General features: G+C 45.0%; 1 pseudogene; it reads right to left on the reverse strand.

Moving 5' to 3' along the window:
- Positions 1–9,231: 9,231 nt before the first annotated feature.
- LOC109787600 (polyubiquitin-like) lies at positions 9,232–25,642 on the reverse strand (annotated as a pseudogene).
- Between the last annotated feature and the right edge of the window lie 541 nt (positions 25,643–26,183).

A 26,183-nucleotide genomic window follows, 5' to 3' on the forward strand; every position in this document is an offset into this window, starting at 1 on the left:
CTATTCAAAACTTTGACAAGTAAACCTTACCTACCTATCTAGTTAAGTTGGGAGATCCATCCCAGGAGTATATTTTTGTATATAACTTTAATCAAACGGGCAAACAGGGTTACATCATGTAGGAAGTTACATTGCCAAGCATAAAAATAAGGCCTAATCTCTCTGAAAATCTTGGCACTGTGCAGGGGCCAAATACTCCAGGAAGGCTGGTTGTTTCTTGGTCGTATCTGGACGCATGACGGCCTTGCCAAGCTTGGCCTACCTCATAGTCAGTACTGCTGCTTTTGCTCCTTGGTCTAGGAAAATGTGAAGCATCTTTTCACCGAATGTACGGCCCTGAACATAATTTCGAGTAATGGTATTTTTGATTTGGGCAAATCTTCAGGATGTTATTCCTAGTCTGGCTCTGATCTTGGAGAGTGGTGGAGTAGGGCAAGGCTAAGGATGCGAGGTGGTAAAGAGGAACTCCAAACTCCCTAGTAATGCTAACACCATAGCAAAAATGCCGTATCAAATTAGAAAGCATTCACTGCCACAAGGCTAAGGATGCGAGGTAGTATTATGACCAACGTAATGTCCACACGGTGTACCAGCATGTGCTGAATGTGCGCTGTATAACTAATCGGAGTTTGAGTCTGAATAATCATTCTCGTAGGAATCTGCAAAAGCATTCACTACGTAGGGTTCTGCAAAGCAGACTCCTCCCCATGCACGCCCCTCTATCTTCTCTCTCCAATTATCTCTTAGTGAGCAGTGAGAACGCCACAAAGGAAAAAGTACTCCAACGTTGCCAAATTAGATGATTGAGAAACTTTGATGGCCAATTTAAATATGAATATATTATTTAATGGAAAAAAGTATGGAACATCTTCCATGTGAAACCAAATGGCACAATGTTCCGACTTATTCATATACTAGTACTACAGATGGAGAAGTATGATTGCATGTTTGGTGAGACGTCGTATGTTTCTGGAACAGAGATTAGTAGCATCAAAGAATGCTAAGAGGATGTCATGCATCAAAGAATGCTCAGAGGATGTCATTTTCTTGTGAGAACATAGAATAGTGCTAAGAGGAGTATTGTCTAGTCCACCAGCCACTTGTCCAGCTTTTCCTCATGCTCTATCCTAACATAGAGTATCTCTATGTAGTATTTCACGAGGTGATTGAACATATTTAGAAAATATCAACGCGTCAACTTTATCGAGGTACATCAATCTTCGCATAAGACCGCGCATACACCCCACTAACACTTTCTTTGTGCAAAACTCCCCACTAATACTTGTATTTTATGCACAAGCCATTTTTGACCCTAACGTCATGTTGTGTTGATGACGACAAGCCATTTTTTTAATTAATATCTTATACATTAAATTTAATATTAATTCCGTGTCATGCCTTTCATTTACCGAATACGGCCCTATCGATGCCAACATATTTGCAGTCGCCATAATGCATATGGGCACTCAATATGCATTTGGATGTTGCGCAAACGAGGCACAAACAAGGAGTTGCCATAGTGTAACCTTCATATTTGTGCTATTTTTTATTTGTTTCATATTTGTGTGTTCTATTGAACGTACATTTAACTGAACCAAAAATTTGAAGTAATTGGCAAACACGATAAATTTATATTAGTGGAGAAAACTCACTGCATTTATATATTTTTGCGACTTCTATGTCGCCAAGCGACATTTTCGAAATATGCAATGTCCCTATTCGACATTTCTACGTACTACTACCTATGCTACTGCAAAAGCTTTCCCGAGAGCTTGTCTGTGGAGCTCTCGGTAAAGCGCCCACATTTCTGAGATCTAGGCCTGGACATTTCCCAAGAGCCTCACCCGTGAAAGGGAACTTTTTCTGAGAGCTGGTCTCGGGAAAGTCTCTAAATTTTTCTCCAACCAAATGATGCATTGTATGATATTCATTTTTTTAAACCACTAGATGATAAGGATGTCTTTTTTTAAAAAATCCGGCATGCCGCCAACGTAAATCCCCCCTCCCCCCGATCACTGGGCCTGCCCCTCCTTCGTCTACACAAAGCCTATGCATGTTGCAAAGTCATCATATAATATTTCCCAAACCGCTTCTGGACATAATTGCATGTGGCCGCCATGCAGATATGCAATTTCTAATGTTGAACCCTAGGAGTGCAACGATACATGTCTCAAATATTGTAGGCAAGCCCGAAAAATGCTAGGACCTAGCACGTGTCATGCGATGGCCTCTTTTGAGAGCACAAAAAAGCAACAGGTCCCGCACTTGCTTCACAAACCGGAGAAGTTCCCTCTCGACAACTAGATACTACCATGGAGATGGTGCAGTTTACAAGCGGCCTCCAGTCAAGCTTCTGTGAAACGAGCTCAAACTTTTACCACAGCCTATAGTGGCCATATGACGACTCCGTGCCGGGTGCCGAGGATATCGAATGATGTTCCGTGGATTTAAACAGCTGCATTTCGTATGCCGCCGAGGCACAGTCGCCACTTACGGTGGCAACATTGGTCTGCCCCGCCTTTAGCTACAGAAGACCTACACATGTTGCAAAGACAACATATAGGATTATTCAAACCGCTTTTCGACATGATTTCATGTGGCTGCCGTGCAGATCTGCGATTTCCCTCGTTGAAACCTCGTGAGTGCAATATAGGTAAAAAAAATTGCAAGTGGGCCCAAAAATTGTCAAGGCCTCGCACGTGTCATGCGATGGCCTCCTTTGAAAGCACAAGAAGCTTTGAGGCCAACAAAGCAATGGGTCATGCACTTCCTTCACAAACCGGACAAGTTCCTTCTCAACAACTTGATACTACCCTGAAGATGATGCAGTTTACAAGCGGCCTCCGGCCAGGCTTCTGCGAAACGCGCTCAAACTATTAACACACCCTAGAGTGGCCCGATTATGACACCGTGCCAGGTCCCGAGGATTTCGGGCATCGTAAGATTTTTCGTGGATTTAATCGGTTGCATCTAGCATGTCGCTGAGACACATTCGCCCCCCCTCGTGGTGGGGCCTGCCCCTCCTTCGGCTGCACAAAGCCTATGCATGTATCAAAGACAACATATAAGATTTTCCAAACCGCTTCTAGACCAGATTTCATGTGGCCGCCATGCAGATCTGTAATTTCCGGTGTTGAAACCCTATGAGTGCAATAAATGTCTCAAGCTCAAAATTGCCAAGGCCTGGCACTTGTTAAGTGATGTCCTCCTTTCATAGCATAAGAAGTTTCGAGGCCAATGGAGCAATGGGTCCTACACTTTCTTCACAATCCGGACATGTTCCCTCTCGATAGCTTGAACCTCGAAGATGGTGCAGTTTTGAGCAACCTTCGGCCAGACTTTTGTGAAAAGCACTCAAAATTTTACCACACCACTGCGACTTGCCATATCACAACACTATGCCTTGTCCCGTGGAATTCCTGCATCGTATGATTTTCTGTGGATTTTAATGGGTGCATCCGGCATCCTGCAACAAATGTCTCGGATATTGCAGGCGGACCCTAAAAATGGTCGGGCCTGACACCACTGGCGGAGCTACGTTGGGGCCAGCCCGTGTTGCGGCCCGCCCAACATTTCAAAATGTATACACTGTACATATACATGTGGAGCCTTATAAAATGAGTCTACTGACTATTTCCGGCTATTTAGCCTAGCCAGCCCGCCCGAGACTGAGCTTCAAGCTCCGCCACTGCCTGGCACGTGTCATAGTAAATACGTATCTGAGAGTTGGAAATTAGGCCCTTCCCAATTCTCCATGGTGGACAGGTGCTAAGCACGCCATCTAAGAAAAAAAAAATGACATGGCACAACAATTAACGAGGAGAGAGAGCACTTTGATAACCCCAGGAAGAACCAATACCAAACGCGTGAATCTTGGCAAACCACTTAAGTGAAAGAAGCGGACCAGTGCATGAAAGAGTTTAGGTGATAGATCATTAAATAGAGTGAGCTTAGCAACAACAAGTTAAGCATATATGCATTGGGGAGTTGAGTTGCTAAGCTATTTAATACACTTAGCATCTTATCTAAGCACCTTTGCATTGGAAGTGGACTTAGGAACCATCTTGATCCTCTAAAGGTTCTTCCTTGCCGGTAACTAATAGTCCATGAAAGCCAGGTATCACTTCTATGAGAGACGGCTATCTCATAATTAAGCTTGATCACTTTGCATACGCTGGTCAACATGAGAAACAAATAAGATCAGACTACTTATAATTTATAAGAAAAAGGGTTTTCCCCCGCTTTATATTATAAAGCAACGAACCAAGCATCCAACACAGCAGTGCAGAGTACAAACAAGTCATAAAGTCATGCTGGGGGCACATCGGGACAAGCCCCAAACAAAGCTAAAAAAGCTAATCCGGCTCGGGAGGTGGTGGTGTTGGAGGAGCAAATGCCGACACCGAGGAACGAAGACCCGCAATGATGTTGTCGATGATGTCTCGGTCGCGCCGCTTGCTAAGCGGTCTCCAGAGCTGTAAGAAGCCACACATTTTATAGATTGCATCAGTCACACGGCATGGAATCACATGCTCGATGACTAGTTTATTGCGGGTACACCAGAGGGTCCATGCCAGGGTACCCAAACCTACCCAGGTGGGGGCGCGACTAGCGCCAGGGAGCCTAAGGACCTCCCCAAACAAGTCCAGGAGGTTGTCTTGGCACCAATTGCCGCCAACCACTTCCCGGAAGCAGCTCCAAAGAAACTGTGCCGCAGGGCACCGGAAGAAGATATGGTTGCAGTCTTCCGGTACCAAACAAATGGGGCAGAGGCCATCCCCAGGGCCATTACGTTTTCGGACCTCCGTGCTCGAGGGGAGGCGGCCTCGGACCCATTGCCAGAGAAATATGCGGATTTTCAAGGGGAGTTTGATCTCCCAAAGTACCGAGAGCTCCACCGGGCCAGGGGTGGGAACGATCGCCTGGTAAAGGGATCTAGTCAAGAATCGGCCACTTGGCTCGAGATGCCAAGACAGCGAGTCGGGCTCCAGGGAGGGGGGGTGGAGGGAAATACACTCGAGCCATTCATCTCATTGCTCGAGCTCCACCGCCCCGAAGGTACGGCGGAAGGCAATAGCGCCCAGGCCAGCTAAAGCCACTGCCACCGAGAGTTGAGGGCGGACACAAATCGAGAATAATGCGTAAAAGCGTTCTGCAAAGAGACGGGTCCCGGACCATCTATCCAGCCAAAATAGGGTGCCGGAACCGGTGCCCACTTTAATGAAGGTCCCAATGCGCAAGACCGGCATCAGACAGATCACCGGTCGCCAGAATTGGGACCCTCCAGATCTAGGGACGAAGGCCAGCGGTTGCCCGCGAAGGTACTTTGCCCAGATAATCTCAAGCCAAAGGCCGCCCTCATCGGTCTGAATCTGCCAAAGCCATTTGGAGGGGAGGGCAATATTCATCCGCTTGGAAGATATGACCCCAAGGCCTCCTTGGTCTTTAGGCTTACAGATCTCAAACCATTTCACCATGTGGTACTTCTGTTTATTGTTCTCTCCAGCCCAGAAGAATCTGGAGAGGAGTTTGGTGACCTCATGATGCAGGGATTCATATAGACTATAGAATCCCATGACGTACATCAGTAGGCTAATAAGGGAGAAGTTCATCAAAATCACTCGAGCGGCTTTGGAAAGAAAATAAGATCACTTTGCTTGAATTATGCATGAAACAATTCTTTGCGACCTTATTGTATGGTTCTCGGCATTTGTCGCCTTTGCCGAGTGCCTTCTCTTTGCTGAGTCCGTTTTACTTGCCTCTCGGTAACGTCGGGTATTTTCCGTGCTCCATTGTTTGTCGAGTACGGCTCTCAGCGTATGACATGTTTGCCGAGAGCCCCTGCTTTGGCTATCGGTGTATCCCAAAAGACTCAGTTTCTAACGATTTTCCAGTAGTGTGCATATGCTATTTCATAAGAGAAATGCTTCGGTACACCCCCCTCATAAAACGTATAAAGGATAGTATGGACTTTTCACAAATTGTATTAACTTTCCTACATAGAACGTATATACGCTGTAGGTTCGTATAATACCCGGCGAACAGCCCTCCCTCATGGGCTCAGCCCATTTACATTTTTTTAGTTTTAATTGTCAAAAAATGAATGTCCTCGGCTGGATTCGAACCACAGCCCCGACGCACTTCGTGTAACTGCACAAACCATCCGGCACAGCACATCAGATTTGCTTTCTTAGCTTGTTTTCCCGTTCTTGTACCCAAGAAAAAAACACAGCACCTCCACTCTTTAGTTTATGTCTCTTTTTTTTGCACGGTTTTCTTTAGGGTTTCTAGTTTTCCTGCATAAAATACTAATATTTGTATTTTAAAAAATTGTACATAAATTTTAAAACAAATGTTCATGCCTTTCAAACATGCTCAGAATGTCAAAATATGAACAGTCTTTTTTAATAAAAAAAAATCAAACACGAACATTTTTTGAAAAAAGTAAAAAAATGGAATTCCAGAAAAATATGAAAAAAATGAATTCTGAAAAATTTAAATATATGAGAAATAGAAAATATAAACATAATAAACGAAAAGTCTAAGAAGACAAACAAATAAACACAAGAGAAGATAAAAAGAAAAAGAGAAACACGGTTCACGACCTCCGAGAAGGTCCCAAAACAGGAAACCAGAGGTTCCCAAGACCGAGAAAACTTTTTTGCAAATTTCATAGTGAACTTTGTTTTGATTTTTTGTGAAAATATTCAAATCCATGAATATTTTTAAAACAATTGATGAACCTTTCAAATCCGTGAGCTCTTGGACCGGCCCAACACATGCCCGACGAGAGCAATGTCGTCGCCTAGTTGGGCCAAGGCCTAAGCATTTTATTTTATTTTCTATTTTTTCATTTGATTTCTTATTCTATTAATTCATTTGATTTCTTATTCTATTAATTCATTTTTCTCTTTTTTGAATACCAAAATACAAGTTGTAACTAACTTTTTAAACTAGTGATTTAATAAAAATATAAAATATTTATTAAATGTTTTAAAAAACACTTACTGTTTTCAATTTTATCCCTTAGTATTTATTAGTTGGGGTCATTTCAAGGATGTCCAAAAAACACCATGTTCAATGGAGATTATTCGGTAAGGTCAGAACGGTTCATCAGAGAGCACGTTATTTTTCAACATATTTGAAATGGCCCCAATTTCCCCACCAAAAAAGATGAAGAAATGGATCCGACTTTTTTTCATGGCCTTTTACAAGCAATTCAAGGCACCATGCCAAGTTGATTTGGTTTTCAACAAATTCTGCATTTTCTGGAGTTTCCTTTGTAAAAGAAGATCGATAAAATGGTCGAACATGTCACAACTTGCATACGGTGTCGAAATTGTTTAACCTATCATGGTTGCCTACCATGGTCATTCCCATCCGGGTGCATCCTCCATTGAGCATGGTCTAGTTTTTGAACATTTTTTAAATGACCCCAACTTTTGCAGGCAAGGGGCATGCCTGTGGTAAGGATCCGTGCCAGGTTTGAATGATTTTCGACAAAATATGCAAGTTGCGACAAGTCCGACCATTTATCTACCTTTTTTAACCGAGAGAACCCCGGAAAAGTCAAATTTGTCGAAACCAAAACAACTTGGCATGGTGCGTTTAATCGGTAATATAAGATCATGGAAAGATTTGTGGTGAGTTAATGGATGCCGCAAAAACATGCTCTCAAATGGACCCTTCTCGCCTACCCGAACACCCTCTGTTGAACATGATCTATTTTTGAACATGCATGAAATCACCCCAACCTTTTCCAGTAGACGGGCATGCCCATGGAGGCATCCATGCCAGGTTTGAATGAATTTTCCACAACGTATGCATGTTGTGTCACGTCCGGCCATTTATCAGGTTGTTTTCACCGAGAAAACTCTAGAAATTGAAAGAATTGTAGAAAACTTAAACAACTTGACATGGTGCCTTGATTTGATCATAGAAGGAGGTGGAAAAATTAGGCCTTTAGAAGGATGTTGAGAAACAACGCACCCTCAGGTAGAGGCCTTCTAGCCAACCTGAACACCCCTTCATTAAAAATGGGCTATTTTTGGACATTCTTAAAATGACCCCAACCTTTTCATGCAGGTGGGCATGACCATGGTAGTCATCCATGCCAGGTTTGTACGATTTCTGACACCGTATGCAAGTTGCGATACGGCCGCCCATTATCGACCATTTTTTACCGATAAAACTACGAAAAATGTAAAATTTGTCAAAAACCAAAACAACTTGGCACGGTGCCTTGAATTGGTCATACAAGGCATGAAATAAATTGGGGCCATTTGCATGTCGGGAAACGATGTGCTCTTAGACGGAGCCATCTCGCCTACTCAAACACCTCCGTTGATCATGGTCTAAGTTTCCTTTTTCCATCTTTTGTAGTGCGTCAAATATAACGCTAAAAAGAAAGACTCTGGTTTTCCTTTTCAACTGGGCTGGTTTTTTCTTCAGTTTTTACATGGGTTTCTATATTATTTTGTTTTTCTTTTCTTTTATTGATTTCTGAAAAAAGTTCATCAATAATTCAAATTAAGTTCATTGATTTGGAAAAAAATTAACAAAATTTAAAAGATCCATTGATTTAGAAACAAAGTTGATTAATTTATAAAAAAGACCAACAATTTTCAAAAACAAATTGCGAATTTGCGAGATAGTTCACGAATTTGTGAAGAAAACTGATCAATTTTGGGGAAAGAAAGTTCACTGATTTGAAAGAAAAATTCAAGAATTTGAAATTTTGTCGTCATTTTCGATTAAAAAAATCACGAATTATAAGAACTTCACGCATTTAAGAGACAAAAAAGAAATGAAAAAAAACAACCAGAAAATGTTGCGCTTTTCCAATGTTGTATTTCAAGTATAAAAAAACTTACTTGATACTAGAGGTCTGGTTGCCTAGCTGGTTATTGCGGCTGTGCTAATTGTTGAAGGACCTAGGTTCGAATCCTGCAGCAAGCATCTTTTTTGCGGTTTCAAAAAAAAAAGAAAGGATGAATGTGCTGAATGGGCCAGCCCAGCACGGCAGGGTGTGCACGTCCGTTAATGTACAGCGTATACGTGATTCTCAAAAAAAAAAAAAGAGTTTATAAAAAATGCCTATCATGCCCTTACTTATGAAGAGGTATGGGCTAATCTGAGCCGTCTTTGTGTTTAGGGGGGGTGTACCGAAGCAGAAGTTAATTTGCGTGATCTGGCGAGCTTCAGATTGCATTTACCAAACTGCAAAGAAACAGTGCATTTCATTGATTTTCTTCGTGTTGTGTAGCGTGGCCGTGGAGAAAGCAACTAAACTGGAAACAATCACACGATAGATACAGGAATAAACCTACTAATTTGTAGAAGTCCGACCAAAGAATGATTCCAGCAAATCACTTCAGAGACATTAATACACTCTCTAGTGATGGGTTCCGGGACATTTAGTAGCACATGAATAAAGACGGAGGCAAAGATGAAATGTGGATTCAGCCTGGATCTTGTATTCCGCCAGTGTGAAGCCATCCTCCAGCTGCCGCCCGGCAAAGATGAGGCGTTGGCTTGCCAGGTCAATATGTTCCACCTGCTCAATCTTCTCCTTGACACTGCGGATCGTATCTGTGATCTCAACCTTAAACGTCAGGGCCTTCCCTTTCAAATTCCTGACGAAGATCTCCATCAGTCTTGGTCGGTAACAGACGACATGGTCTGAGTGTGGCTCCGTTCTGGATTCCATAATCGGCTAAAGTATGGCAGCCCTGTAAGATTGAGTATGGAATAATTGGGGATGTCATGGTCGTCTTGTCAAACATGAGGCACTACTGGCCTGGATGAATACCATACTCATCATTAATCTTGGCCTTGACGCTGTCGATAGTGTCTGAGCTCTTAACATACAGAGAGTTGTCCAGCGTCCTGATGCATATTTTCATCATTTCCTGGAGCTGGTAACGAAAGTCAGGAATGGGCCTATATTGGATGCCATAATCAGCCAATATAAGCCTGTCGTCCAGTTGCTTCCCGTTGAAGATAAGGTGATGTTGAGCTTGAATCTCTACCTTGACTGCAATGATGGTATCTGATGGGTCGACCTGGAGGGTGATCACCCTGCCGTCGAGGGTCTCCACAGAAATCTCCATCCATCCGCGGATGCGAGGGATAAGATGAAGGAAGAATTCCTTTTGGATGCTGTAGTCGGCCAAGGTCCGTCCATCCTCCAGCTCCTTGCTGCTACCAAATATGAGACACTGCTGCTGTGGAGGGATACCCTTCTTGTCATGAATCTTGGTCTTGACGTTATGAATAGTATCTACACTCTTGACATCAAGAACAATGCGCCTGCCAGTGTGGGCCTTAACAATGATCTACATCTCAAACGGGCACACCAAGCATCACTGATTTTAGACAAAAGGCTATTGCATGCAGACTACTATAGTATTAGAAACTCAATCAGATACTAGAAGTCTAGAACTAGTAACATTTATAGATATACACGTCAGGTGATTCCGCATTTTGACACGAGCGAGTTCGATAGGTTAAGCAAGTTAAACCTACAACCTCTCTGATGTTTTCTTATAAAATGCAATGAAAATATTCAGGTAGCTAGGGAGCCTTTTTCTGCGGCGACATTTTCAAAACAAAAAACTATTCAACATGTTATATATATTGACGTAACTGTTGCCCTGGACTGTGTTTATGCTATGATGCCCTACAAGCAAAGGAAGAAACAACATTATATTATGCATATACTCCATCCGTTCCTAAATACTCCCTCTGTTCCTAGATGTAGGGTGTATAATTTTTTGTCAAAAACTTCAGATTACAAGGTGTATTCCTTTAGTTGGCACATTTACCCCTACACAAGCTACAACCCACGCATGACCTCAAGTGCATATCCCACCGGCCCTTAGCTTTAGGGGAAAACAATCTTGTTCAGTCCTTTTATTCATTTGCTCGTGTGAACCGATCTGGCCACCTCTCTTCGTTCATTAGAATCAGTACGACACGAACTCCTATCCATCGGCCAGCTGGCATCCCATGCTGCTGGCGATCTCCATGTAGTCCGCCACCTTGCATTCCATGCAGCCGGCGACTTCCCTTCTCGGATACAAGCCGGGGGACTCGTTCCCATGGACGGGGAGAAGATAAAACCCTCCGACTTCCGTTCCATTTGGGAAAAGATGAGATGAAGTTGGCGGCCATGCCATGCTTCAAGTGTGTCAAGTGGCTGGAACAATGAAACACCCAATAATTAATTGGCTCACAAACATGGGTTCCTACATGTGTTTCGGCCGCGGCAAGACTCGATTTTAATGTAGTGACGATGAAGAGCATGGAAGCGACTCGGACGCTGGATTAAAAATTAGGGCGTTTGTGAAAATGAAGTACGCGTCAGCGGACATGTAATATTTGATCGACAGCATAAATGAATTTATCATGGTACCTCTGTTTACGATGGCATAAAGATGTACCATGATAAATTTATTTATGCTGTCGATCAACTATTACATGTCCGCTGACGCATACTTCATTTTCACAAACTCACTAATTTTTAATCCCGCGTCCAAGTCGCTTCCATGCTATTCATCGTCACTACATTTATTCTCGGACCTGCTCGGTGAAGATTCGCTTGACGGCGGCTCGAACAAAACTGGAGTCTCGCCGCAGTCGGAACACACATAGGAACCCATGTTTGTGAGGCAATTAATTATTAAGTCCAGCCAGGCTTTACCTTCTCCCCGTCCACGGGAACACAGTCCGCCGGCTTGGTATCCTTCTAGTTGAGAAATTAAGTCGCCGGCTGCACGAAACGCAAGGTGGCCGGCTCCATGGATGTCGCCAGCTGCATGCGATGCGAGGTGGCCGGCGTATAGGAGTTCGTGTCGTGCTGATTCTCCATGTGAATGACCGAAGAGAGGCGGCTAGATCGGTTCACACGAACGAATGAATAAAAGGACTGAACAAGATTGTCTTGGATATGCACTTATACATGTAATCTTCTTTTTCCTAATTAATGTTAGGTTAATCTTGTTGATAGATTATTTCATGTTTTTCAAGTCGTGCATATAGTAGTAGCTGCGGCAGTGTGCACCTATACAGACGTGTTCATGTGTGTGCATGCAAGCTAATACTTTGTGTAATTTGTGTGCTTAGCGGAGTCAGATGCATGCAAGTAGTTAGTTGTAAGCCGTATCACATGCTGGGCCAGGACGTTGCTGTTGAGTGGATGGCTGGACATGCATGCATGCAGGAATTTGTTAGTGGGAGTTAGCAGTGCCGAGTGTGGTGGCTGGCCAGTACGTGCGTGGCTGTGTGCTGTTAGTCGCCGGGCATGGCGGCCGGGTTAGTGAGTCCCTCGTACTTATTTATAAGGTGATCAGATGAATGAGAAAAGGCAGCCGTGAGGGCATAAGCAAAAATGTAGCCATTGTGATAGCCAAGGAAGAGAGCCTATGGCAAAGCCTATTTGTGTTCCTCCTTGGTACATGCGTGCGTGTGTGTGTTCCTGATTTCCACCATTGTGTGTCTATGTGTGTGTTCTTGAAAGAAACCACAAGAGAGATTTGAGAGGAGGAGGAAGAAGAAGAATTGGCGCTGCGAGAAGGCGGAGCCAACAATTAACCTATAGGGATGTGCCATCTTTTTTTTTTCTATGGAGGTCATGTGTGGGTTGTAGGTTGTGTAGGGATAAAGTCTAACTAAAGCAATACACCTTATAATCTGAATTTTTTTCACAAAAAACTATACACCGTACATCTAGGAACGGAGGGAGTAATAGAATATGCTGTAACTCACAGGGAACGAGATTGGATCAAAATCAGCGTCCGGGTGGAGAAGCGCCAGCCTTGTCCTTCATGCCCCCGGAGTCGGCGTCGAGAGGATGGACGGAGGCGCGGCGGAGCACGTCGTCGCCCATCGGCTGTCTCGTTCGGGAACCTGCAGTGGCCGCCACAGTTGGAGCTAGTTGTTAGAGAACCCGGATCGCGGCACATACGTACCAGGTACGGCGGGAGAGACAGAGGCCTCTTGCTTGCCTTGCCGGGGGTAGGAGCAGAAGACGGCGCGCGTGCAAGCTAGGGTTTAGAGCTTGGCGGGCGGTGGCGCCCTGATTCTTCTTATATAAATAACATGGCGAAGGCGTCCTGGTAACGTACGTTTTCGTCCAAGGAGACCTTTCCAGTTTATAAGAAAGATTCCTGTAAAAGCTAACCAATGCCGAATGGGAACCACTAGGCGCCGGTCGGGTATCGAGATAAATCGTTTTGGGTCTGTCTAGTACACATCTAGATGTGACATAACTATGTCACATCTAATTTGATGTTCACTCTGTTTGTGGTCTATTTTTTTTTGTTTTTATTTTTTTTGTTTCTTGTTGCTGCATTATGTATTTGTGAGAGCTTAGATGTGACATCCTTAAAAAACATCTAGATGTGAATTAGTCAAACTGAATCGTTTTTTATCCACTTCGTCCCCAGTTATCAAACACACAGGAAAACACCTAAAATTATTTATTTGCTTCTCTTGTTTCAAAATTACGAAAATGAAATTCAAATCTGAATTCTACTCCCCGACGGTATGGGGACGAATGATATAGAACAGATGAAAAAAAGTATAGCAAGTACTGGAGGCGAGCCACCGGTGCTGAAACTGCCATTGTGTGGCACGGCAGGGAGGTCGCGCTACAACCTCCTCAAATCCATCTTTGCACCATAGGTAGAGTGTGGCGGGGAAGCATCGTTGGGAACCACCACGTCGCGAGACCAGCAGTTGGGCATAGTAATGAGCTGACTCATCATGCGATGTCATAGCCCTACGAAACAGAAGAAAATTACATGAACAAAATTTGAACAGTCATGTCCACTATATAATCGTAAGAAGAAGTAACATGCAAATTTAACAGTTTTCTAGAAATTTATATATGTGGATGTATGGGCCAGTGCAAAATGGTTCTCAATCCTATGTTGCTGCAAATAAAATTTTCAATGAAAACATTATTTGGCGGGCTATCCAATTCACTAGTTAGTGTTACAATGCTAAATCACCATAATAAGAATTTACACTAATCCTCAAATAGTCGATCTCCCCTTTGAATCTAAATATTATGTAAACCACCAGTCCAAGTCAATAAATCACTCATACGCACTGTCTCATAGATTAATCCAATCCAGCAATTGCACATGAAGAAGCCACCGTCATAAATATCCACCAACACAAGCTAGAATTGTCTATACTAATATCAAAATTTAATACAATATCATCTCTCTATTGCCTCCCAAACCAAAACCAACCAAGTCTCACCAATCAGTCAAATTGAGGGGATACAACTTTAGTTTGTTTTATAACTATATCTATAATCAAATGATTTCCTGGAACAATTTTACAAGATCAATAATCCCACATACCTAAATTTTGGCCATGAGGTGGATGAGGTCGCAAAATTGGGCCTCGCCGTCCTGGCCAGCCGGCTTCATCCTAGTGCTGCAGTAGGCCGCCAGCACTGGGAATGACACCTAGTTGTGCAACCACGGCTTTGGCCCCGGAGGACATGCATGGCCATATCGAGATGCGGCCATGCCGGAGAGGTGAGCTAGAGAATGCAAACAACCACGGGGAAAGGGGGGAAGAGGTAGCGGCTCACCACGTGGCTAGAAATACACGCAGAGGACTGAGGAGCTAGGATCGCACCGAATTGATTGACGGCGGGCGGCGACCGTGGCGAGGAAGGATGGCCTCCGCTCGCGTTTTAAGAGGGAGCCCCTACGTTGTTTGTTTGTTTTTACCAAAAATGCCCCTCTGGACTTCGTATAATACATGCTATGGGGGTGTATTGCATCTGATCTGCATCGTAAAAGGACTCTGATACTATGGAGCATTGAAAGCGTTGTACGTACTGTGGGGAATAAGCAAGGGCCACGACCACAGTCGTGTCGTGGTAATACAAGAGACGTGGTACTACACGATTAAATTCTAGCAAGAGCTGGCCATGTTCAATAGTAAGTGCGCCGGAAACATACAGTGAGTTAGTATATGTTCGATGTAGGGTTTCTGACGGTACGAGCACAGGTGTGCGGTGGTTGGCCGGCCACCATCATAGCCTCTTCAACATTTGCCTTTCCTGGTGTCGAGGGGCTGAGCCTTGGCTGGGTACTTGGCCGGCCACCACCATGTGGTAGACAGGAGGATACGTACTATATGACCCAGGCATGCTGTTACTGACTTAGGCTCTCCAGTGGCAATCAACAAATTTTCTTCCGCATCCGTCCACAGACAGGGGATCAGTTCGCGACAAAGATGCAGAAGGACGCCATCCAACCAGAGACGCAATCGTTTTCACAACAACTCGAGCCAACCGGATGGAATTCGATTAAATTGGACGAGTTTTGATATAAACACGACGAATTTCATTGAAAATAGAATAACTTGTACATAAAACCGGACGATATTGCGTCCGATGAACTAAAAACCTAAAACTAAAACCCAAAACTATCCTATACTTCACGGTGACCTTGTAGACCATGCCGGGCTGCAGGGGCGGAGCTAGGCTAATGCAAGGGTATGCAATGCATGCCCAATGTTTTTTGCAAGAAAGTTTCAGTATATAAGCTCCTGTATGCCTTTTTAGATCGTGTGGCTGTCTAGTTGTACGTAGAAACGATGGAAAGAACGATTCAGCGCCGCATGGGCCTATATTGGACTGGTACTCTGCTACTGGGCCTTATCCTTGACGCTTAATGCTGGCTGATTGATCGAAGCCCAGCACACCGAGCCAGCGCCTCGATCGCTCAAAAGAAAAGGCAACGCCTCGAGCCTGTGATTCCGCCGTCAGCCATCCGAAGAAATCGCCGCATCAATTTTCGGCCGTCGCGGATCCCGCCTCTCGCCGATCGATCTGCTTGGCCTGCCCACGTCCTCCTTCCCAGTACACACACACTGGGCGCATCTGCCATCTACTCACTCCGTTCCAAAATACTTGACTTTCATTTGTTCAAAAATGGATGTACCTATATACTTAAACATGTCTAGATACATCTATATTTTGATAAATAAAAGGCATGTATTGTGGAACGAAGGGAGTACCAGACAAGTCGTCAACCGGGGCGTGCGCAGTTCGCCCATCATATCGTCTGATTGTTTCTTCTGAGTGTTTATTAATTTTTATATATTTTTTTGCAAGGTTATTAATTTTTATATCTTCGAATTGTTAGTAAAGAATAGATGATTATCTTCATTCTCTAATTTTAATTTTTTATTAATCTATTGTAGCATCCAGTCAATTTTGAGCGTGATTTGCATTGGCTCTATACAACTTGTGCAGAAGTTCAAGAAAAACAGGTTGAATTTTCATATTTTATCCATCTAAAATCCAGAATTATGAACATTCAAATTTGTAAGACTGTCCGCGATGCCACCATCTCACTACCTTTTAAAACATGTATTTCTTTTTGTATAGATATTAAAACTGAAGAACAAGTGCGGTGATTTGAAGCGTTGATGGGACAGAGCTTCAAAGGCGTTGAAGATAACTTCGACATCAACACCAACACCGGTATCTATCGATGTTTGAAAACCAAAGAGTAATTTATAGTTTCGTTGTTATTATTATGAACTTTTTTAAGTCATACATTATTGTGCAGAAAATTATTTTTTTGACTCTTCATACCCATGTCGAAAATGCTGGCTCCGCCACTGCCGGGCTGGCCAGCGGCTCCTCCTGCATCATCGTTGGCTGCCCGCCATCTGAGTCATCATCGTCGGGCTTGGGGCAGCGGAAGATGGCGGCGTTGCGGCAGGGCTTCCCGGCAGCCGCACTACTGGGGAAAACCCTAGCAGTAGCGCGGGTATTTTGCCTATTAGTAGCGCGGTAGGACGCGCTACTGATAAGGCGCTACAGCTATTCCTTAGCAGTAGCGCGTGCTGCGCGCGCTGCTGCTAAGACATATAGCAGCAGCGTTTGTTCACTCCAGCGCTACTGCTAATATAGCTAGTTGCAGCGTGTTTACTCTCCATCGCTACTAGTATTTTTTTTCTCATTTTTTTTAATTTTTAGTGTATTTATACGCCGTTATACAAATTTTGGTACAATACCAATTATGAGGTTGTTATATCAATATGTCCATAACAGTGTGTCAAATGAAGGTGGATTAGGTTTAAGTGGAGGGAACATGTGGTGCATGTCAAAAGTATACTACTAATGCAAACTTGATCTAGTTTGGACTAGTAGTACTTTCGATGTGCACCACATGTTGCCTCCACTTGAATCTAATCCGCTAACACAAGCTATTTAATCATCATCATAGTCATTACCACCAACAGTAGCTATTTAATCTTCATAGTTATAGTGTAGCACACATCATCATCTTGAAACTCATTCTAGCTAGCTAATCACCACCAACACTAGCTGCGATAGCTATCTAATCACTACCAACACTAGCTAATAATAATCATCATAATCATTACCACCAACACTAGCTATTTAATCATCATAACTCATTTGTTGCTAGCTAATCACTCCTGCTGCTCTCTCTCAGCTAAAATAACATAAAACATGTGTAGCACTCCTGCTTCATCAAGTTGGAGCATGCAGATGAACATATCTCCTAATCGTGGGCTGCGCTTTTGATTGCTGCCCCCTAGTACTTCTCTGCGATCGTTCACAATTTTGCTCCAGTCTTTCACTATTAAGCATTCCTCGCTATTAGAAATCCTGAATGCACTAAAGTGCATTGTAGAAAATCTTGACCGTAAGCTAACAATTCTAATGCGATCTTTAGTCTCGATCCAATGAGGCATCAGAAGTCCCTGTTGAAGAACATCGTATAGTAACATACTTAGCAATGAAGTTTAACTTAAAAAATAATGTATGCAAAAGATGCACTGAGGACAAATAGTAAAAATCTTACCATCTTTCCTAAATAGATGTTACCATAGTTCAGTACGAACACTATTGGTCGCACGTTTTGAGTACTAAGATTTTTAAGTCCAGAAAAATATTTTGTCTTGACAGTATGAAGATCCTCAAGCCATGAAACATAATGACCTATCTCCTCGCAGTTTAGTTCAGCCCCGGGACAGTGGACGGTCATGTCTACCAAGCGCCGGACATGTTTGCTTGAATGAAAATAAGCTGTCAATAGAAATTAGTTGTCAACTATTTTTGAATAAACAATATCAAAGACATAAATATGGTTGAGAAACTCACATAATGGTATAACTGGAGGCGTCTGCACAAGGACCCAGATGTCGATATTACCTTCAATATCATCTTCGGGGCGAATATCAAAGGTGATAACCATCTCAGGCTCAAATGCATAAGCCTTGCATAGTGCTTGCCAAGTTTTGGATTCAAAATAGGTGTAGGTGTCTGCGTTGTATAATTTTGCGTGGAAAGTGTAACCATGCTCGGTCTTCAAGTTAACTCTCTTTACCTCCATAGCAGTTTTCACGGACTGAAACCTATCTTATCCAAGACAAAAACTCTTGCATGGCAGGGGATACGCTAGTAGAATAGTAAAAAAATTAAATTATATGTTGAAGCAAATGAAGCAGATGTCATGCTTAATTATGAAAAAAGACTTGTCGTTGTGACTTACTCTATCCACTTCGAAGTTCTCGTCCAGCTTGATGCTGAAGCGCCTATCATCATCTAGGAAGACTCTGTCGCACAGGCCGCGCTCGTCTTCGCAAATACCGAAATCCTTTTCGTCGTCAGACATTTCCTATGTTCATAGTTGAAACATTAATTGAAAATCGATCGAAGGCAACTACCAGGATACTCAACACACAAATCCGGGGCACTCAATATTTCCTACATATTCTGGCACAAGTCATGCCAAAATTCACGGAAAAATCCGGCATGACCTTTGCTAAAATAGGACATATCGAGCGCCTGAAATTTGCCGGAACGGAAATGAATCAACACTCCGGCAAAACATAGGCCACTCGGAGGTGTAACCTGCAAACATGACCGGCCACTTGCGCAAGCACATATCCTATTTGAGCAACACAAGATATGCATTTCAAAATATCTTATAGGACTCATATTGACATGAGTATTCAATAAGCAAAACCAAATCGTAAAATAAATAAGTATTCAAATTAGCATGCATTCAATAAGCAAAAGTAAATCATCTCATGCGTCCGTACAACGTCGAATATTATCACTAATACATCCCGAATAGTATCATACATATAACATCACTAATACAACTAAAACCCTAGCGCACGACGGGTATCGGCGCGGGCGGTGGACACCCACAGAGAAGGAACCATCACAGGATCATAGCTCCAGTGAGATCCCTGGAGAACCTGCCAGGTATTGGAGAACTTGTGCTCCAACGCAAACAAGTAGCGACGGACGTGCGCGTCCTCCTCACTGACATGGTGACGCACCACCTCCGTGGGGTCCTTGAGCCTCTGGGCCGTCCCGGCCCACGCGACCGCCACCAAAGAAGGTTTGGGTCAACGACGGGCTGACTCCTCATCAACCTGCGCCCCCCGGTAGGTAGCGCCTCCCAGTTCCACCCCGGCGTAGCCCAGTCCCGGACATGGCCCATCTGGTGACGCAGGTGTCCTCCGCCGACTCGATGATGAGGATGCGGGATAGGCATCGTCGACGTCGATGCGGGAATAATTGCTTTAACTAATAAAGTAAACTAGTTCTATTAATTTTCATACTAAAAATAAAATAGTTGTATTAACTCAACTAGTTCAATTAAGAAATTACTATAAATAAAAATAAACTAGTTTTTACTAAAAATAAACTAGTTCAACTAGTTATATTAATTTTCTTACTAATTCTATTAAACACTTACTAAAAAGTAGTAAAAAAAACTAGTTAGATGAAGTCTAAAATTTAACCCTAACTAATTTGATGAACTCTAAAATTTAATGAACCCTAACTAATTTGATGAACTCTAAATTTAACCCTAACTAATTTGGTGAACTCTAAAATTTAACCCTAACTAATTTGATGAACTCTAAAACTAATTCTATTTAACAACTACTGCCATAATTAGCATCTAATTTGATGAACCCTAACTAATTAGATGAACTCTAAAATTTAACCCTAAGAACCCTAGCTAGGCAGAGCTAGGGGAGGAGGAGGAGGAGGAGGGCGTGCTCACCTCGGGCGCCGACGGAGTTAGGGAGAGGGGCACGCGGCGTCGAGGTCGGGGACGGGGTCGGGGTCGGGGTGACGGGCGTACGGCGGAGGGCGGCGATGTAGGGGGGCGTCGAGGTCGGGGGCGGCGTCGAGGTCGCCGTCGGGGGCGGCGTCGACGGCGTGCGGAGGGCGACGGGAGAGCGCACGGCGGCCGGGCGATGACGGCGGCGACAGCAGACGCACGCATGTTGGATTTGGGGGAAGTGGGCGTTGGGGAAGAAGAAAACGGTTGGTTAAGTGGAAAGTAGCAGCAGCGCGTTCCACGGAAAGCGCTACTGCTACATTAGCTATAGCGCCTGTCCATAAAGCCCGCTGCTGCTACGCATTTCTCCTTTATTTTATTTTTTTCATTTATTTTCATTCACATTTTCTTTTTTTCCTTCCTCTTTTTCTATTTCTTTCATTTTCATTTACTTTTCTATATGTTTTTCATTTTATTTTCCTTTCCTTAGCAGTAGCGCTTCCTGCGCGAAACACGCTGCTACAACAATCTTAGCAGCAGCGCGCTTTCCTTAGGCACGCTACTACTATAGGTACCCAGGCGAGAATAGTAAGGAGAATTATAGTAGTAGCGCCTCTACAGTTAGACGTGCTACTGCTATGATCTTAGTTGCAGCGCATTTGGATAACATGCGCTAGTGGTAAATTGTAGTAGCGCTTCTTTTTGTCCCACGCTACTGGTAAGTTTCTGTGTATAAGGTTTTCCCTAGTAGTGCCGCCTGATGCTCGCGGATGATCCTCTCTGTCTCCTCCCGCACCGTGATCCGTGCGGCCACGGCCACCGAGGACGTGGCCTGGGGAACAGGGCAGCGGTCGTTGGCGGCGACGACAATCTCGGCGAGGGACCATTCCTCGTCGTACCTGGCCAACACCCCGTCGAGGCGGCGGAGATGGTGCTTGACCGTCTCCGGCGTCATCATGGAGCAGCCGAGGGCCCAGGCGTACGCCAGGTCCGGGTCCGCCACGATGTGTTGCGGCGGGACGTCTGAATCCTCGAACTGGGATCGGCGCGCGGCGTTGCGCCTGTCCGCCGGTGCTGCTCCCGGTCGGCGTACTCCTGTGCCATCATGGCGCTCTGGGACGACGAGGAGGAGCTACTGCTGCGGAGGTAGTGCAGAATGCGCTCGTGCGCCTTGGGCAGGGGCGGCGGCGAGCGGCACTCATCCTTCACGACGCGCCGGGGAGGCGACGAGCGGCACTCGTCCTTCAGAATGCGCCGGGGCGGCAGCTCCAGCAACGAGAGACGCTCCTCCTTAATGCTCTAGGGCGGTGGCGAGAGCTGCTCTTCCTCGACGCGGCGTCCGATTTGGACGCCGCGGTTGCGCCAGGGCGGAGAATGTGGAGGGGATGTCGGCTCCGGCTTCACGGGGAAGAGCGCCCCTGGTGGCGGAGCTGGGCCGTTGGTGTGGACGACGGAGTGAGGTAGCATCAGCTCAATAGTATGATATTGATAACGATAGCGTAATTCAAGTGTGCGCCCGGGCTCATCTATATCTGATGAATAATAAATATAAAAAATTCAAAATTTTCTAACTATTTATGGCATCGAAGATGATCAAGTACGGAAGGGGTGTGCAATTTTTTGTGACGTTTGGACATTAGGAGTTCTAGGCAAAAAAGGCAAATTCAAGTACAAATAGTGTACTTTTTCAAAGTTTCCGTCACAGCCAGATTTTGTATTTTTTTCTTTGCCGTGACCTACTCGAATGTCCAAATATCATGGATTTTTGCACACACATCACGTATCCAAGCATCTTAGATGTCCAAAAAGTTCATATTTTTTCATTTTTTATTTAAATGATTTTACTCTCCATGCCCAGCTGCGTGCACCGAATCACTGCTTCCCAATGATAGTAACATCACTTTTCCCTAACTGTCCTCACACTCCACTAGTCCCATGGTCATGGTGGCAAATATCTTGCATTTCGGTTTAGAATATAAGCTACAAAACCGCCTAAACCATGCGGCTTCGCATGAGCTTGTCTCATTATCATTTGTGTTGCAGGACTACATGCCGAAGACGGAGCCTGAGGCGGGAAAAAATTCCCTACAAGGGCAGCCTATGATCTAGTTATGACTTATGAGGCAGCAAGATGGAAATCCCACTGCCAAAGCAATTTGGCATAATACAGCTCCTATCAAAGCGGGGATCTTTGCTTGGTTACTCTTCCGGGACCGCCTAACCTCAAGTGCAAACCTTGCCTTCAAAAGCATCCTCAACATGACAAATTGTTCTCGCCGCACCTCAGACTTCGAGGATATGAAACACACATTTATCTATTGCCCTCTCGCTGCAAGGATGTGGTGGCAGCTTGGGATTGTTCCTGGCCACTCTATCCAGGGTCTTTGGGATTGTTGCACTTTGAATGGACTGGATCGTGATGTGTGGCCCTTCGTCATGTTCGCATTCTGTGGAAGATTTGGGATGCACGGAATGGCATGGCATTTAGAGGTGAGGCGACAAGCTGTAACATGTCTACTAAGAACATTGTAGATGGCATTGATGTTTGGTCACACCTTATCTCTAGGCATTGTGCTAAGGTGGTTGTCTCGTCATGTCGGCTATACCTCTCCTCTAGATCCCTATGGACGTGTTTGGTAGGCTACATTCAGCCCAGTCAGGCCCAATGGATGCAGCTTTTTTTCGTATTGGACTGTTTACTTATATGTAAACAATGTTGGGTTTGCATCACACGGTTCTTAAAGCATCATTTTGCCTGCATCGGATGGTTGCTATATTAACATAGTGGGGCGAAATCCTATTTAGAGAGAGACATAGGACAGGGACCAACCAAAAGCGAGCATCCAATTATTTGTGCCTGGGAAGAAGGTATGGAGCATCAATGCATATATTATTAGCCACAATGTGTAAGCAAGGCGTGCCTTTCAGTGATTCGTTCCCAAAAGAAGACAACACGGGCACTCCATCACCATGATTCTCCACACCACACGGCGGCCGGACCGGAACGATCGTGGGCATATATATTACGGTGCAGCAGTATACACTGTGATCCCGACCGGCAGTCATTCATGGCAATGGAGCCGACACAGGACATAGGGCTCCTCTGGAAGTGGCGCAAGTACCTGCTGCTGCTGGCCACGCTGGTTGCCAGCGTCACATACGTGGCCGGCCTTAACCCGCCGGGCGGCATCAGGTCGGAGGATGGAGGCGACGGTGGCGTCCCACAGCATCACGTCGGCGCCGTCCACCCGCCGGCGCCGCTGCTCCTGCCCCCGGCACTGGCGGTCTACCTGTTTCGCATCGGCGACCTGGTGCTCGTGCACACCTACTCGCGCCGGTACACTGCCTTCTTCTACTGCAACGCCGCCGCCTTCGTTGCTTCGCTGGTCATCATCATGTTCCTGTTGGACTGGCGCATCAGCGGCAACCGCGTCGGCCTCACTGTGCTCCGCTCTGTCATGCTGCTCGACCTGCTCGCCCTCATGGCCGCTTTCGCCGCCGGGAGCTGCCACGACGTGGTCGCGTCCATCTGCGTCTCCGTACTCTTCGGTCTAGTCTTTGCCTATGTCGCCGTCCATGTCTACGCCAAGACACGACGGGAAAAAATACTGATGGACTCTTGTGCTTGGAGGAGCCCTGAGGAGGAGAAGCGCCTCAAGAAGCGGCCCAAGTTCTTGCTTCTGCTCACCACCTTCGCGACGCCACTGGCATACGGCGATGGGCTGGTGCCGCCGGGAGGCTTCTGGAGCGAGACCCGGGCGGCCGGGCGGGGCACCGCGCCCACGCCGGCGCCCCGTTGCTGCACGACAGGCCCTATGAGATCCGATACCACGCCTTCTTCTAAAGCTCTCCCTTTGTTGCAATCCGTCGAGTGAGGAGTCATCAGCCGGTAGCGAGGTTAGTGGCGATGATGAAGTATCGCCTCACTCCGGGTGCAAAACAATGATCTTATTTCTCACGTTCACCTCGGCCACCATGCGATGGGGTCATGGGAGACTTTCCCAGGGAATGCGCCGGAAATGATGGACGGAATGGCGTTGATGTTGGCGAGTTGAGAGAAGGAGCCCCGGTGGAAACTAGCCGTGCAGAAAAACTTGTTGACACGAGCGTGCTGGGTGAACAGATCCGCATGACAGAATGTGTCAAAAAAATAATAAAAGGTAGAATATGGCAAAACTTTTAATTCTTGCCTGAACTGTCAAACTAAGGGATAAGAATTATAACTTACTCTTTCTAAAATCACTTCTAAAATTCCTCGTCTGGCTCAAGTAAGATGTCGTCTCCAAAATAATATTAGAGAATTGTGCTAGATCAATCATAAGGGATGAGAAGTTTGGAACAAACTGAGGAATATAAATCTCTACAGCATACACAAGATAGGGAAGCATATGCTATTTTCATAATTTGTGTGATCTGCTGAGCTTCAGAGCGCATTGTCGAACTGCGAAGAAACAGTGCACTTCATTGATTCGCTTTGTGCTGCGTAGCGTGGATCAAGCAACAAAACTGGAAACTCACACGATAGATACATGAATAAACCTACTAATATCTAGAAGTAGGACCAAAGATGATTGGAGCAAATCGCTTCAGAGACAGTAATACACTCTCTAGTGATGGGTTCCTGGACATTTAGCACATGAATAAAGGCAGAGGCAAAGATGAAAAGTGGATTCATGCTGGATATTGTATTCTGCCAGTGTGAAGCTATCCTCCAACTGCCACCCGGAAAAGATGAGGCGTTGGCTTGCCGGGTCAATACCGTCCACCTGCTGAATTTTCTCCTTGACACTGCGGATGGTATCTGAGCTCTGAACATTAAACGTCAAGGTCTTTCCTCCCAAATTCTTGACGAAGATCTGCATCGGCCTGGGTCGGTGGCAGACGATAAGGTCGAGAGTGGCTCCATTCTGGATGTTATAATCGGCCAAAGTACGGATGCCCTGTAAGATAGAGTATGGATGAAATCCGGACGTCCTCCTTATCCTGTGAAACTCGAGGCGCTGTTGGGCTAGAGGGATACCGTACTCATCATTAATCTTTGCCTTGACACTGTCGATAGTATCTGAGCTCTCAACATAGAGAGGGTTGTCTAACACATTGATGTTGATTTTCATCCCTGCATGGAGGCGGAAATCATCAAGAGTAGATCCATCCTGGATATCATAATCAGCGAAAGTACGGGTTTCCTCCAGTTGTTTCCCATTGAAGATAAGGTGGTGTTCAAACAAAAACATTGCCTTCATAGCACCGATGGTATCTGATGGATGGACCTGCGAGGTCATCATTTTTCCATTAAGGCTCCTCACAGAAATCTTAATATGTCCGGGGAAGCGGGGTTCAGAATGAAGGGTAACCCCCTTTTGGATGCCATAGTCGGCCAAGGTGCGGCCGTCCTCCAGCCGCTTGCCAGAAAATATGAGACACTGTTGGTATGGTTGAAAATCCTCCTTATGATGAATCTTAGCTTTCACATTGCCGATTGTATCTGAACTTTCAACATTAAGAGTGACGGTCCTGCCAGTGAAGGTCTTCACAAAGATCTGCATCTGAAACAAATGTGCACACCAAACATCAATAATTTTTACACTACATGAGAAGATCATCAGCATCTCCGACAATGAATAGAACAAATAACATAAAGCTACACATAAGCCCCACAAATAGACACGTGCTATGGGAGTAAATGTTGCTGTTACATCCATGGGTGTCTAGAACTAGAACATAATGACTACTCATGGCCTAAATGAATGACCAGTGTGAACATTCAGACTACGTTTATGCTGTTTTTTTTAGAAAAGGAGGATAACCCCCGGTCTCTGCATCTGGGAGATGCATGCGGCCATTTTTTCGATTATTCTCGAGGACCTTACAAAGCAGTACAACAATACGCGTGAATCCGTCATCTTGGCAACATCTGCCGCTACTCCAATCCATATGATGAAGGGGTGCAAGCTGAGCCAAATACTCAGACCCCTCACGTAAGCCTGACATCTAAAGCTGGAGGCCCCGACTGAGCCACATACCGGGTCCGGGTCACAAACCGGTCCGACGCACTCACATGTGTCGTCGCCGCCATCTTCTACTGGT

The sequence above is a fragment of the Aegilops tauschii genome, chromosome 4 (genome assembly GCF_002575655.3).
Source record: "Aegilops tauschii subsp. strangulata cultivar AL8/78 chromosome 4, Aet v6.0, whole genome shotgun sequence".
Classification (NCBI taxonomy): domain Eukaryota; kingdom Viridiplantae; phylum Streptophyta; class Magnoliopsida; order Poales; family Poaceae; genus Aegilops; species Aegilops tauschii.